This window comes from Rhipicephalus microplus, chromosome 2, assembly GCF_043290135.1.
Source record: "Rhipicephalus microplus isolate Deutch F79 chromosome 2, USDA_Rmic, whole genome shotgun sequence".
NCBI lineage: Eukaryota > Metazoa > Arthropoda > Arachnida > Ixodida > Ixodidae > Rhipicephalus > Rhipicephalus microplus.
In genome coordinates, this window is record NC_134701.1 from 187,277,701 (window position 1) to 187,291,960 (window position 14,260).

At 46.3% G+C, this 14,260-nt stretch overlaps 1 pseudogene; it reads right to left on the reverse strand.

The window, feature by feature from the left end:
* The window catches only part of LOC142792913 (cell adhesion molecule Dscam1-like), a 150,554-nt pseudogene that overhangs the window by 54,218 nt on the left and 82,076 nt on the right, over window positions 1-14,260 (reverse strand).

Genomic DNA, 14,260 nt, shown 5'->3' on the forward strand with positions numbered 1-14,260 from the left:
GTTTCACGCTGGCCACATCAAGCTAAATTAGCAACTCGCACAGCTAACCATATTTAAAAGTTGAATTAAAGCATAAACTATAGTGTATTTATGAAATTTCTTTTTTTTTCAGATAGCTTCGATAGGCAATGCCTGCATCGCGAATAAACATTTATTTGGGCAATCTACGCTGTCTTGATAAACATAACAGAGCGTGACCGAGCATGCAAGTATAACGCATATGTTGAGGCGTTTGGGCTGCTAAAATATTCCTATAAAACGCGTAAGATGCTCACGTACACTTGACATGAACGTAGGCATGCGCCTGCGCGGAGTCCCTCTCGTTCGCAGCGTGGCACTGGTATACACCCGAGTCATCACTCTGCGCTGCCTGAATCCTCAGCGCGTACCGGTTCAGCATGAGCACGCGCCGCGACAGTGCCGAAGCGCCGCCACTGCCCGCCGACGTCGATGCGCCCGTGGCTGATGGTCCTAGTACAGGTCTTCCGTCCTTGGACCACGTGACGGAACGTACAGGAAACCCGGACACGCTGCAATTCAGAGTGACCGAATCGCTGGAGCGAACCTCCCGTGTTCTGGGCCACATTTGTACTTCCAATGGTTCTGTGAAAGGAGGAGCAGAAGGAAAGAACAAAAGAGAAAAACACAAACGCACACACATGATTAGCACATTTTATTGATTAGCACACTGAAGACGGCTGAATGAAATACAAGTGGATGCATTATCAGAGCTTATAAAAAAATAACCACACAAGCACTTCGTACAAATGTTTAACCAACACAAACTGAAACATGCGGCAACAGTGTTCACCATTGGTTTCAACCGACGCGGCACAGAAGCCTTTCACAACTATTGGTGACATGTTCGTGCTTTTTGATGAGGTTAGACACACGTTTGGCTTGGTTTTACTACAGTCTTTACTCCACATGCCGCACATTGTGTCTTACATGATCATATTTATTAAAGGGTGTAGAGAGCGGTTAAATGATTTTCGCGATGTGTTTATCACAGTGGTTGTTCTGGAACCATACCATATGTGGTCATAGACGTCACCACCGAAGCAAACGTGCCGCTGTAGCAAGCTACCGTCGAAAGCAGGCGTTCACCGCGGCAAACGCGCTCCCGCTATCATCGCTATGACGCTGCAAGGCCGCGTTGTTTCAAGCGTTGGACCTCGTTAACTAACTTGGTGGTGTGGTTTGCAGGATGCGCCCACCACCGGGGGTTTTTTCGTTCGAGATTAAGTGTGGCTTGGAACACTGCTGGATCAACGGTACGCAGTCGTTACCGGCACTTGGCCTCCCGGGCCTGTTTTGTGCCAGGATTGCACCGTCGGCCCGGATAATCTCAGCTTTGTGTTTAGAAAAAGTGCTTAACGATTTCGAGTACTTCGTACTGAACTGTGGGAGAGCACTGAGCCATCCCGCTAAAAGATAATCTGACTTCCGGCCTCTGAAGAACGTATTGCCAGCGACTGTTTACGTTTCCACTTTCGGCCCTCTTCTAGAGTTGTCTGTAGCATACTCACATGAAAGTCTTCCAGACAAAGTCATGCGTGCGTGCTCAAGACATGGCTTCGATGAGATGAATGACGTCACTGATGATCCAGCCAATGGCACGCATGCTTGTGTATGACGCTGCGAATGACGTACTTGATAACACAGCCAATGGAGATGGCTCGTGACACCGCTACCAGACGGTTTTTCGTTTTTTTTAGCTATGTACAGCTTTCGCTGTAAAATTCTAGGTGTATTGGCAATGTTCTTTTTGATTGCCTGGTGTATAAGCATCAAATTTACAACAGTAGATTATCCATCAGTAGCCTTCCACTTGCACACTAAATGTTACTATAAAGCAAGCAGCATCTCACAAGATATTCGCAAAGGCACCGTACGAGGAACACGATTGAAAAGAAAGGCCGGGATGTTTACGCGTCTAGAAGGACCGGTATACTACCGTACACTGGTAAAACGCCTAGATTAGTTTTAAAGATGGCGAAAGAGAGACAGATAGGAGAGGAAAAACGTACACATAAAGTCACACTTCGCAATCATCATAACGCCATAAGCCTATAGCCACCGAAGTGTTGTGGCTCGGGTGAGTTCGTCTTAGCTTGTATAAGCGCCGCCTAAAAGATTCACATAACAATAGGCGACAAGCGTTGGTGTGTTCGGGTAGCAGAGTAGGTGTGATCTCGTACATGCACACCATTTACCGTAACTTTAAGAAAGTGGTCCAGTGGACTAACGTGCGCGTAGTGTTTTCGGTCCCCCCAGAACTACGGGAGCTTTGCAAGTTGAGGGACGACGACGAAGTGTCTCTTCATAGAACGCTTCTGCTTTCGGCTCCGAGCATTGTTATCAAGTTTTTCGCTTTCTACGGGAGACGCTGCTCCCTGCCCCAAGGCGACGGACGCGGAGTCATCCACTGGTCCGCCCAGCCAGAGGTCTGCTATGGCGAGCTCCTCGGTAAATCAGCGCGCCTGGCCCAGAACCAGTGAGGCCAACGGTGATAGTCACTGCATCATGGCTGTGGACGTGGAGCCTTCTGCGGCTATGTCCGACCACAGACCACCTTTGGCAAGCTCGTCGCGGAAACGAAGCACCTGTTCGAGCACCAGCGAGGACACGGAACTGTACTCGGCCACTGGCGACGACTCGTCGGATGACGACTTCGAGACCGTGAGAAGCAGGAAGGCCAAAAGAAGAAGTATCAAGTCGTCTTCACCAGCAGGGACATTAACGTCTCAGTCAAAAGGAGAATGCTGGCCGCACACCATCCTCTTCATGCCCGAGGACTCCACCATCAGCCTTCGAGCAGTAAACAGGCAAGCTCTCTCTATGTACTTTGAGGGGGTAGCACCAAACGACATTAAGGATATCCGGGTGAACACGCGGAAGAATATTCTAGCTGTGGACACAATGACTGCCAGCGCCATAGACAAGCTTCGCAGAGTATCAGATTTGGGAGGCATCAAAGTACGACCGGTTATTCCAATGGACGGTGCCTGCACGGCGGGAGTAATCTACGACATTGATTTGGCCATAGCAAACTCGGACCTCCCAACTCTCATAAAACCAGCGAACGAAGGAGTTCTCATCGCGAATGTACTTCGCCTCGGAAACACCCGATGTGTAAAGATAATGTTCAAAGGAGATTCCGTTCCGTCGCATGTCAAAGTGGGACACTTCCGACATCCTGTTCGACCATTTGTCCCTAAACCACTCCAGTGCCATAACTGCATGAAAATTGGTCACATCAAGAGTGTATGTACAAACACCACAGTATGCCCCCGATGCGCTGAGCCGCACACTGCAGACGCATGTCGGGCAACAAGTCTGAAGTGCAGAAACTGTGATGGTCCGCATGATGCTGCATCCAAGGAATGCCCTCGGATTAAGAAGGAAATCGCCATTATCAAACAAATGGTTAGGGACAATTCAACCCACAGAGAGGCTGCTGAAAGGGTACGGCGGCGACGTAGTCGCCGACGGAGGCGTGTAGGACAGAGTGTTGCGCATAACCCATTTCCTCCGAGCACGAGTGAAGTAGTAAGCACGAAGCGAAAAGAAGTGGAGAAGCTCACAGCTGCGGATGAGTGGCCTACGCTTCCGCGTACACAGCCTGCAAAGGAGCCTCCTGCGAGGCCTCGCCGCCCTACACCTTCCACCGAGTCTACTTCCGTTGAGGATGTGTCAAGGGTCGATCGACAGATCATCCCGATGTTACGATCCCTCGTCGCTGTCATGGCAGACATACTAAGAAGCCTGGGAACTCCAACCGCTCGAAGCGGGTTACAGGTGTTGGACGCGCTGAGCCCAGTCCTCGCCTCCCTCGCGTAGAGTCATGGCAGGAGATCAACAATCGTTCCGCAAAGACGTCAGAGAAGCATCAGTCATCCAGTGGAACGCAAGAGGACTTAGATCACGGATTTCCGATTTTCGTCAGTACGTGTCTTCTAACCTTTTCCCAATCATCGTAATATGTGAACCGAAATTATCAAACCCGATCAGGCTATCTGGCTACGAATCAATCCCGTCCAAAACCCGAAACGAAAGCAGCAAGGTCATTGTGTATATTCGTCGGGAGCTTACCTACATCATTCAACCTGTGTCGCCTCATGATGAGAACCAATATGTTTGCCTGACTGTGAAGCAGAAAACCCTCACCTTCACATTAATAGGTGTCTACTTATCTCCCTCAGCCCGTTTTGATTGCCAAAGACTGGATGACATTCTTTCGAGCGTCCCGGATCCGTGGATAATTATAGGGGACTTCAACGCCCACCACCCAATCTGGGGAAGTTCAAAAGTCAATACCACGGGCCGGAGGCTGGCTTCATTTGTATCGACTCATGAACTGTCTCTACTTAATGATGGGAGCCCTACATTTCTGCGAGGATCAACGTACAGCAGCTGTTTGGACTTGACGTTCGTGTCACGTCGCTTCGCCACAAGCGTTAAGTGGTTTTTAGACATCGAGACACATGGTAGTGATCACATCCCCAGTTATCTCACCATCGAAGGCTTTGCTAGCGACCACCCGCCGAAAACCGTACGGAGGATCGATCTTTCAGCATTCACAACCAACATTGAACACGCTTGTGAAAAAGGCTTAACCTCTGGCATTGAGCAAGCGATCAAACAAGCAGCGCAGAGTGCGATGCGCACGCTGGCATATTCTTCAAGGCCCTCAGAAACGGACATGGAGTTAGAGCGACTCCGTGCGACTCGTCGGCGTGCGGAGCGTAGATATCGACGCACAAAATCCATTCAAGATCTACGGATGGCCAGGCGCATGCAAAAGAAGATCCAGCGTCGTATAGACAAACTGGAGTTTCAACGGTGGGCGAAATTTTGCGCGAGTCTAGACCCTCGCAAACCGCTTTCTCAAATATGGCGAACCGTGCGAGGCCTACGCACATTTCCCCAACAACGTTTTCCGTTTAAAGCCTTGGCCCTTTTCCAAAATAGAAGGGATATCGAGGTAGCGGAAGATTTTTGTAGGAAGATTGCGGGCCCACCAAATTGCACAGAAGCCCTTACTGCTGATTACACGCCACATTCACTTGACCCGCACCTGGACCTGCCTTTTTCAATGGAAGAACTGAATGTGGCTCTTGCTTCATGCAATCGATCGTCATCGCCTGGGCCGGATGGCATATCATACCGCCTATTATGCAATCTCGGTGATCGAGCACGAAATGCTTTGCTGGAAGTATTCAATGAGTCTTGTAGAGATGGAACGGTCCCCAGAGAGTGGAAAACAAGCCGGTTGGTTGCACTTCTCAAACCTGGAAAATCGCCTCTAGAGCTGACATCATACCGCCCAATAGCGCTGGCTAGTTGCGTAGGGAAGCTGATGGAGCGAATGATCCTTGCCAGACTCGAGTGGTTCCTAGAACGCCATAGAATATATCCAGACGCCATGGCCGGTTTTCGTCGTCTTCGGAGCTCCATTGACAATGTCATTGACCTGGTGACCTACGTACAACACCAGAAAATGAGCAGACGGTTATCTGTCGCACTATTTTTAGATGTCAAAGGAGCATATGACAATGTTTCTCACGAAGCCATACTTGACGCCCTCGAGTCAGTTGGTTTGGGTGGGCGAGTGTACCGCTGGATCCAATGCTACCTACATATGAGATCATTGTTTATGCAAACTGATGATGGGCCGACTTCTGAACATTATACACACCGTGGTGTTCCTCAAGGTGGTGTATTGAGCCCCACACTGTCCAACCTGGTTCTGATCGGTCTCGTTGAACGCATACCAGATTCCGTGCAGATATCTCTCTATGCAGATGATATTTGTGCCTGGACATCAGGTGTAACACGTCCTCAGGTACGTGCGAGACTCCAGAAAGCAGCGAATTCAATATCGGCGTACCTTAGAGAACAAGGCCTCGAGATTTCTCCTGAGAAATCGGCGCTGGTCGCGTTCACGCGGAAGGCAATGACGTCATATCCCATCGCCATCAATGGACACAGTGTCTGCTACGCCAGGACCCACAGGTTTTTGGGGGTCACGATCGATCGAAATCTCTGCTGGAGTCCCCATGTGGCCACTCTAAAGAAGCGCCTAACGGCCATCGCACAACTTTTCAAGTTCCTCGGAGGCAAAACGTGGGGCACATCAGTGCACGCGATGTTGCATTTGTACAAAACGCTGTTTCTGGGGTACCTGCGGTATAGCTTGCCGGTTCTGACGAACGCTTGCAAAAGCAGTATACGCACAATAGAAAACGCCCAGGGCCAGGCACTCAGAGTTTGTCTTGGATTACCACGCTGTACATCAACAGCGGAAACCATCGCAATCGCCAAAGATCATCCGGCCACTGTGCACATTACTTTGGAGGTGCTTAGAGCTCATATTAGACACCTTGCTCGCGCCCCTGCCCACCACCTAGCTTCGCTTCCAGAAGATCGACCGAGTGCCTCCTTCTGTAAGAGAGTATTGACTTTCCGTGAGTGCCTTCCAACAGTCTACACACCTCCGGAACGGATACTAACACCTCCTTGGTGCTTGGACCGACCAAAACTGCGCTTGACAGTGCCGGGGATTCGCAAGAAGGCGGAGCTCTCGGCGCCAGCTTTAAAGCAGATGATTCTACTCATGCTACACGAAGAATACAAAGATCATGTCAAACTTTACACGGATGGCTCGACAACTGTTGGAGGATCTGCAGGAGCTGTGATCTTCCCAGCAAGAGCCGAAACCATCCAGTTCAGAACGTCACACAAGACGACATCGACAGCCGTGGAGCTCGCGGCACTCCTCAGCGCACTCCGCAGGATTGACCAAGAGACACCACAAAAATGGAGCATTTTTACTGATTCGAAACCAGCTCTCCAATGTCTACACAATACTCTACGTCGTGGACCTCAAGATCAATTGGCGCTCGAAATACGACAACTGTACCATCACCTAATAGACGAAGGACATGACATATCTTTTCAGTGGTTACCAGGCCATTGCGGCATCATCGGTAACGAGCATGCCGACAATGCAGCTAAGAATGCTCACGAAAATGGAGTGATGGAACCTATTCCACTATCAAGAAGCGACGCAGCAGCAAAGATTAATACGCTTGCGCAGGATGTCGCAAGGTCTATGCGGAATACGCCCGGTTTTCTCCACACCCGTCTTCACCGCCTGGACCCATGCCTACGACTTACTATTCCATCTGGCCTACCCCGATCCGAGACGACCCTTCTCTGCCGTATGTGGCTTGGGGTGTCTTTCACGAACGCTTTTGCCTGCCGCATCGGAATGAGAGACAGCGCTACATGCGATCATTGCGACAATGACGAAACAATTGAACATATTTTATGTCAGTGCCCCCAGTACAGCTCTCAGCGACAGTCCCTCTCAGCAGTGTTTGCTCGCCTCGACGACCAGCCATTTTCTGAGCAGTCAATCTTGGAATGTCGGAAAGATCGAGCTTCACGCCAGAAAGCAACGAAGGCGCTGATGAAGTTTCTGCGAGCGACCCGCCTCGTTGAACGATTGTGACACTACTGTGTGCGAGTGTGTGTATGTGTGTTTGTGCTTCTCTTCCTCCCTTTCCCCTTACCCTTTCCCCAGTGCAGGGTAGCAAACCGGATATGTTTTCTGGTTAACCTCCCTGCCTTTCCGCAATAAATTTTCTCTCTCTCTCTTGCAAGTTGACTTGTCCCAGTGTTAATGTCCCTCGCTTAGTCTGTGATATGAGACACCAGATCAGATGTGTAGATTGTGTGGGCTGCGTTGTCTACAAGTTTTATTATCGTGTGGCAAGTGCTATATAGGGCAGTCAAAGTGATGGCTTAATGGTAGACTACGGGAACACGACTACAACGCAATCTTAGACTTTGAGCGGCTAGCAGCACACGGAAAGGGTTGTTTTAGCTCCCCTAATCTGTACAACTGCATCGTTATTGGCTGGTTTTAGAATCAGCTGACACGTGAAAGGAAGCTAAAGCCATAGCAGATATGGGATACTTTTGTATGAGTGGGCCCTAGATTCTTATGACAGAAAAAAATTGACGTACCTTAGTATGAGACCAAGTGCAAAATAAGCTCTTTTTACGCAGGCATTAAATGGATGTGAAGGGCACGAAATAAACAGCTGGAAGTTTAGCGCCTACCTCTGTGGACGTCCGTGTCATCTTTTTTTTTCATAAATACAGCGCTAATACAAGCTAAGTTCATTAAATAATCACTGGTGCATGGCTAGCAGTGGTTACCTCTTTTTTTAGCACGGATGGTGTATGTCGTTAAAAAGCAGAGGTACTGTTCTCTTTATTGAAAAATTCGCTCCCTCTAGTTCGATTTGGTCATAGGCACCGTATGCAGCAAAGACAGAGGAGAATTTTTAATCTTTCTCGTACGCTCGAAAGCATTTTCCATACGGCGCCTAGCGCTTGATTTCAATTTCCGTGATATTTGTCAACAGAAAAGGCCATCACGATTGAAAACGACTTCACAGCAAAAACGAATGCACTGTGATGGCAACTCTCAGAGCACACATGGGGTGTCTCGTGCACATCCTTGCTCATCACGAAAAGCTTTCTCGCAATGAATCGTGTGCAGCACAAAGCCACAAAAGATGCGTAGAGTTTATCGGACAGAAGGCTTAGTTGAAAAAAAGGTATCTTCATCTGGGCTGGGACACATTACTAGCGCTTTCCAGGAGTGGTCCATCTACAAATTTCAAACAAGAATATTAGCAAAATGCATTGCGAGGGTGCATTTGTCAAACACTCGAGTTCGATCCCAAATCCAGGTTCATTCTTGTACCGTGTTCGATCCCTGGTGTTTGACGATGTTTATTTAACATGAAAGTGTTTTATGCAGGAGTCCACCTCGACTCCACTGACATACTTCTGTCACAGAAGTAACATTGAGAAACATATGTTAGCAGATTGCAAAGAAAAAGAAGGCAAAAGAGTGTCGCGCGGGTTCGAACCAGCAACATCACGATTCTCAGCGCGTGGCGCTAACCACTACCCCACAAAACGTATGTGTGAGGAGCGCTTACGGCAAGCCATTTATATACACCATACAACGTTTGGAAGTCGTCAGACCTTCAAAACTTTAGCACGTTTTTATTATCACTGGCGAGATGGCTTGACGGTCTCGCGTTCAACGTTCTCTCATGGTTGCCGCCTCCGTGAAGCGCCACCCCACTGTCCCAAGGAACTTGGTCTTCCTTGCACGTGCGCTTATCAGACTTGTAATCCGGAGAAGACAAAAGTAACTTACTTTGCAGGCTGCCACGGCCATGTTTACGAAAGTAGCACACTGCTGACAGACGATAAAGAGAGAATTGTGACAGTTGTTAGTTCGCGTCCGTCCAGTGTGTGCTAATTTTGTGCGTGTTTTCTGCTTGAGGCGCGTGCTTCAGGTTTCCAGCTGCTTTTCGTTCCTAACCTGACTTAGCGATTTGTTGCTGTTGCTGAAAAAATGCACAATAGACACTCAACTACCTTTGTAAAGGCATGTTTCTCTTTTGTGTTTTACTGATTTTTATGTAGGGGGATCAGCCATATTTTCAAATGAAATGATTTCCTACATAAAAAATTCGCACGGACTCCTTGTGGCTTTTTGACAGAAACAGACGGTAGTCTCTGTCTGGAATTCGGACGAACTCATTCGTTATACTATGGTTGTCATTTTGCGGAATTGTCGGGAGAGTGACCAGGGTGCCTCCCTCATTTTCATAGTCAACGCCCGCCAGAACAACTCCCCCCCACCCCAAACGATGCATGACTCAGGCACAGATTCGACTGATAGCCAAATATAGAAAAAATCGCAACTTTTGTCCGGAAAGCTCAAGTAGTTTTTTTCTGTCCTGGCTGTACAAAGCATACGACAAGCACAGCCACTTGCGATTATCCATCCACGGTATAGATCCACATATCTCCGACTTTGTTGGCCGCTGTCTGGACTCACCTGTTTTTAAACAAAGGTGCTTTGTCCACAGCGGCTTGATTTATCTTTCACCAAATATTTTGCCTTCTTAATGGGCAGGTATGTAACAGCTGCTTGCAATCGCTGTGGCAGCGTTGAAACTTCTGAACGCGTTCTATGTTGCAGCTCCCACCACAGGGCGCATGGACTGCCGCTAGCAACATTGTTAGACCGGCTTGGGGACAGACCCCTGTTGGAGGAGACAGTGTTAGAATACAGTTCAAAATTGTCTTCACACGAAAATTTATTAGAGCCCTAGACCATTGCTCTGTCACAGCGGCCTATTTTACACTATATAGTATTACTGCTCCTCATCTTTCGTTCGGGTTCAGGCTTTTTTTTCCTCGCTGTGATTTTTCTCTGCGCTTACTTTGCACCTATCTTTCCACCACTTCCGCTAGCGCATGAAAGCAGACCAGTTATGTTAATAATGATCAACCCTCGCTGCCTTTCTTTATGGGGTATCTATTTCCACCTATACAGTTTTCGCTTGAGAAACTTGTTTATGTCAGGTTGTTTCATTATGTAGACACGTAAAACATATTCAGAGATATCAAAAACAAAGTCTTGGAGGCTATGGAGATAATTATTTGATTCTTTCTTTTTCACGGGAAAACGAAGTCGTAATCGGTGCATGCTCATCCATTCCTATTCACTCTCAGATCAGTTGACATAGCGTACCAAGCTTCTCCGGTCTGCATTGTTTTCTAATACTCCTATTCCTCCTCACTGGCCCTGGTTCTAGCCGGCATGTGATATTTCTTCCCGTTAAGGTTGAAGTCAATTTTGTGTCGTAGCCATTAATTTTCAACGCGACGGAATTAATTAAAGAGGTCATTGTTTCTTTGCCCAGTCACACAGCCGTTCCCGTCAGGGCCACATTAATTTTCTGTAGAAGATAATCGATGTAGGTTGAATTTATAAAGAAGCACGGCTTTTCGGTGCCTGTTTTACTACAAGTGACACTGTTTCAGTCATTTTCACTTGGTCAAGTGCTTTGACCAGGAATCCTTTTTCCATGCAAACAAGGGCGAACTACTTATTCAAGAAGGCTGTGTCGCGGATGCATTTCGCTCTGAACGAAAGAAGAAAAAAAAACAATGTTAACCTGAGAGTTGCTTTTGCTTTTATATTGGTTCGCGAGAAAAACGTTGTAACATTTTTTTTCGAAATGAAATAGTGGGGCCTGGGTAAGTTTGCAGTTATATTCCTGGTAGACACAGCAGCATGAATCTCCTGAAATATGGAACATATGAAATTTCGTGCGATATGAGTTCCCACTTTTGCAGACACAAGCTGAATAAGCTGTGCATTGCACTCTGTCCATCAACTGACAAAAGCGATGGATTCGCGCAATCTACGCAATCATCTTCTTTACTAACGCTAACGAAGCGCTCACGCTATGGCTAACAAATACAGTAGGAAGGTTAAAGCAGCATTTAAAGGAAGTTCAGATTTATCGTTACTTAATACTGTTTTTAGACTGATGGCTTCAAAGTGAGGATTGTAGCAGAAGGACAAGATCACGAAAGCCCTGTTGGGGTTGGAGACAACCAGACTTTTCGAGCATCTGCGAGCTATGGGCATGAGTTCGTGTTGTGCGTGTCTACAGCAACTGTTTTTTTTTTTCATTCTTTCTTTACCGTTACTTTTTCTCTATATTAACCTTTAATTTCTTTTCGACGTCACCCTTCATGTAGGGAAGCCAAACTAGCTTGAGTTTCGTTATTCTCTATAATCTTCCCTGTTTCTTCCTCTATCCATTATAAGGAAAGCAATTGAAGTCGTGCTTCTTTAGTAGAATTGGCGTAAATCAAAATAACGCAACATGGTTTGACTTTCTCAATACTTCCATGATACTAGCAGTGCTCATCAACGCTGCCTCAGCGAGTATATTTAAGCGTAATTTGAAGTACTGTGAAACTTTCACTCGTCACTGCGATGAATGACGCTCAGCTTAAGAAACCATGATGCGAGGTTTTGATTAGTATAGACAACTTCAAACTTCTCTTGAACGCTCGTTTTAACTCACGCAAGCATTGATGGGCTTTCTAGCATAATTTAGCTGGCTCTCTCTCAGTGAATGCGGAAAATGTAGATAGGTACTTTGCGTGTAAATACCGCCAAGAACGATGTCCCGTCTGCGTGATTCTAAATTTACGTGCCTAACTTCAAATGCAGCTTTATGTGTAAATGCAAACCACATCACGCGTTAGGCTCAAGAACAACATATCGCTCGTGGTGTGCAGGTGCGCAGGGGCATCATGACAGAAACAGTTCACAAGCTTTCTTTATTTCTTGAATCACCAGCAAAGTATCGCAATGAAAGTTGTCGGTGCCAGCTGCTCATTCATGTTCCTAAAGTTGGACAAGAGTTTTAGCCAATCTTCCCGGTACTTAACACTAAATGAAAAAAAAGACACACCGAGGCAAATACGAGAAAGTATATCACGCAGAAATAAGGTGAAGATAAAAGAAAATGGTCGATTCTTTTTTTTTTTCTCGTTGCCCAAGTAGATTTGAAAAATTGACGCATTATCAACGTTATATTCTCATGGACCGTTAAAGGAAGAACAAGATAAAAGAAAAAAAGTACACAATGTTGCCACCATCAGTGCTACCACACCAGTATCACCCCGCACAAACCCACAAAAAAAACTGCTTGAACTAAACATATTTGCTCGTGCAGTTTATGGCCAGTTTCATGTAGAAAAGTTTTGTTTTTCGAACACGTTTCACCTCAATGATGGCTGGAGCGTCGAATTACGACGACGTAGGGAACGTTAAGGAATAGATGGGGGCGATGAGCGAACATCGCTTTTATCCTCAACGTAAAGTTTGAGAGGTCATCAAGGAATATGAAAGTTGGTATCGCTCATACCGGCTCCGTTATACTTAAAGATGAGTCGCAAGCTTTTCTGCCATTTTACCCATTGTGCGAGAAAGCAGAGAACAAAACAGAAACTTACTCTCGTGAGCGGACACACAAAAGCAGAATAAAACGGGCTTAAATCATTGACGCACGCATGTGCTACGACTACCCATTTGGCTCTAAAGTGTAAAGCGTGGGAATCTTGAGACATTTGTTACGGGTAATGGTGATTTGTCAGGTGCAGCGCTACAAAACTCATTCTCGTCAAATGTAGCACTACAATATTTAAGTAAGGGTGATCATTACTTACGAAATTCCAACGCCTGTGAAAAGGAGCGGTCATGGTCGCTCGATTGGGGGGTATTTAAAAGCGTAGGGGAATGTGTACGTGAACAGTAAACTTGGAGCAATTTAGAGACAGTACAAATCAAAATAGTTTTAGTGTAAATATATATAAATATGTATATGCAACTTCTAGAGACCACATAAAATACTCAGCACTATGTGTTGTGTGTTACAAAAGAGCGTCAGATAAGACGTGCCTATGTGATAAAAGACATGGCGGTCACAAATACGTAGAGATATAATGCGTTCGCAGTACTAGATAAGAGTGAGTGGGTGATTCAAAAATCTAGGGGTCCTAATTAGGCACATGCAGCGACGTCTTTAGCGTTAAAAGCTAAAAAGCTATATGAAAAAAGAACTGACAAAAATAGTAGATTTACGTGGCCTGTGCTCTTCGTGGCACGCAGTACTTCGAAATCCTATCATAAACTTTGTTCTTATTACTTATTGTACCCTTTTAGCTATAGGCATTACACAGGGAATTAGTTAAGTGAACGAAAATTAGCAAATCATCATTAACGTAGATTAGGAAGAACAGCGTGCGAAAAAGCGAATCTTTTAATAAGGCAGAATGAACAAAACCCAATGAGTATTCAACAATAAAAAGAAATGCGATGCATCTCACACCTTTCGAGAATTCGTTTCATGCGAAGCAGTCACCCAGCCAGAAGTCGTATATCAGCATTATTGGATTTGAGCGCCAGGCGTTACATGGTGGAACGACGTGTTTCGTAAGTGTACCAGTTGGGCGCACATCATCCGCTTTTCAGGCACATCGACTACACTGCAGTTTGATGGGCGATTATGGTCGTACGTAACGTCAGCACTGATGTTATAGCACATAATTCATTGTTCTTACGACGCTGTGCGCATTGCTTTCCGATGATGTGATTAACTTACGTAACTATCGTTAGTATTTTCATCGGCGCTTACGCAACCACTTGAATATACCTTGCTGAATCTTAGAATTACATTGTAATGTTTATTGGACTTCGATTAAATTGGAGCTAATAGTTGAAACGCAATTTATGTTAAGGTGAAATGACGTCTATATAGTAGATGTGCATAAGTAATGTCTTCATTGC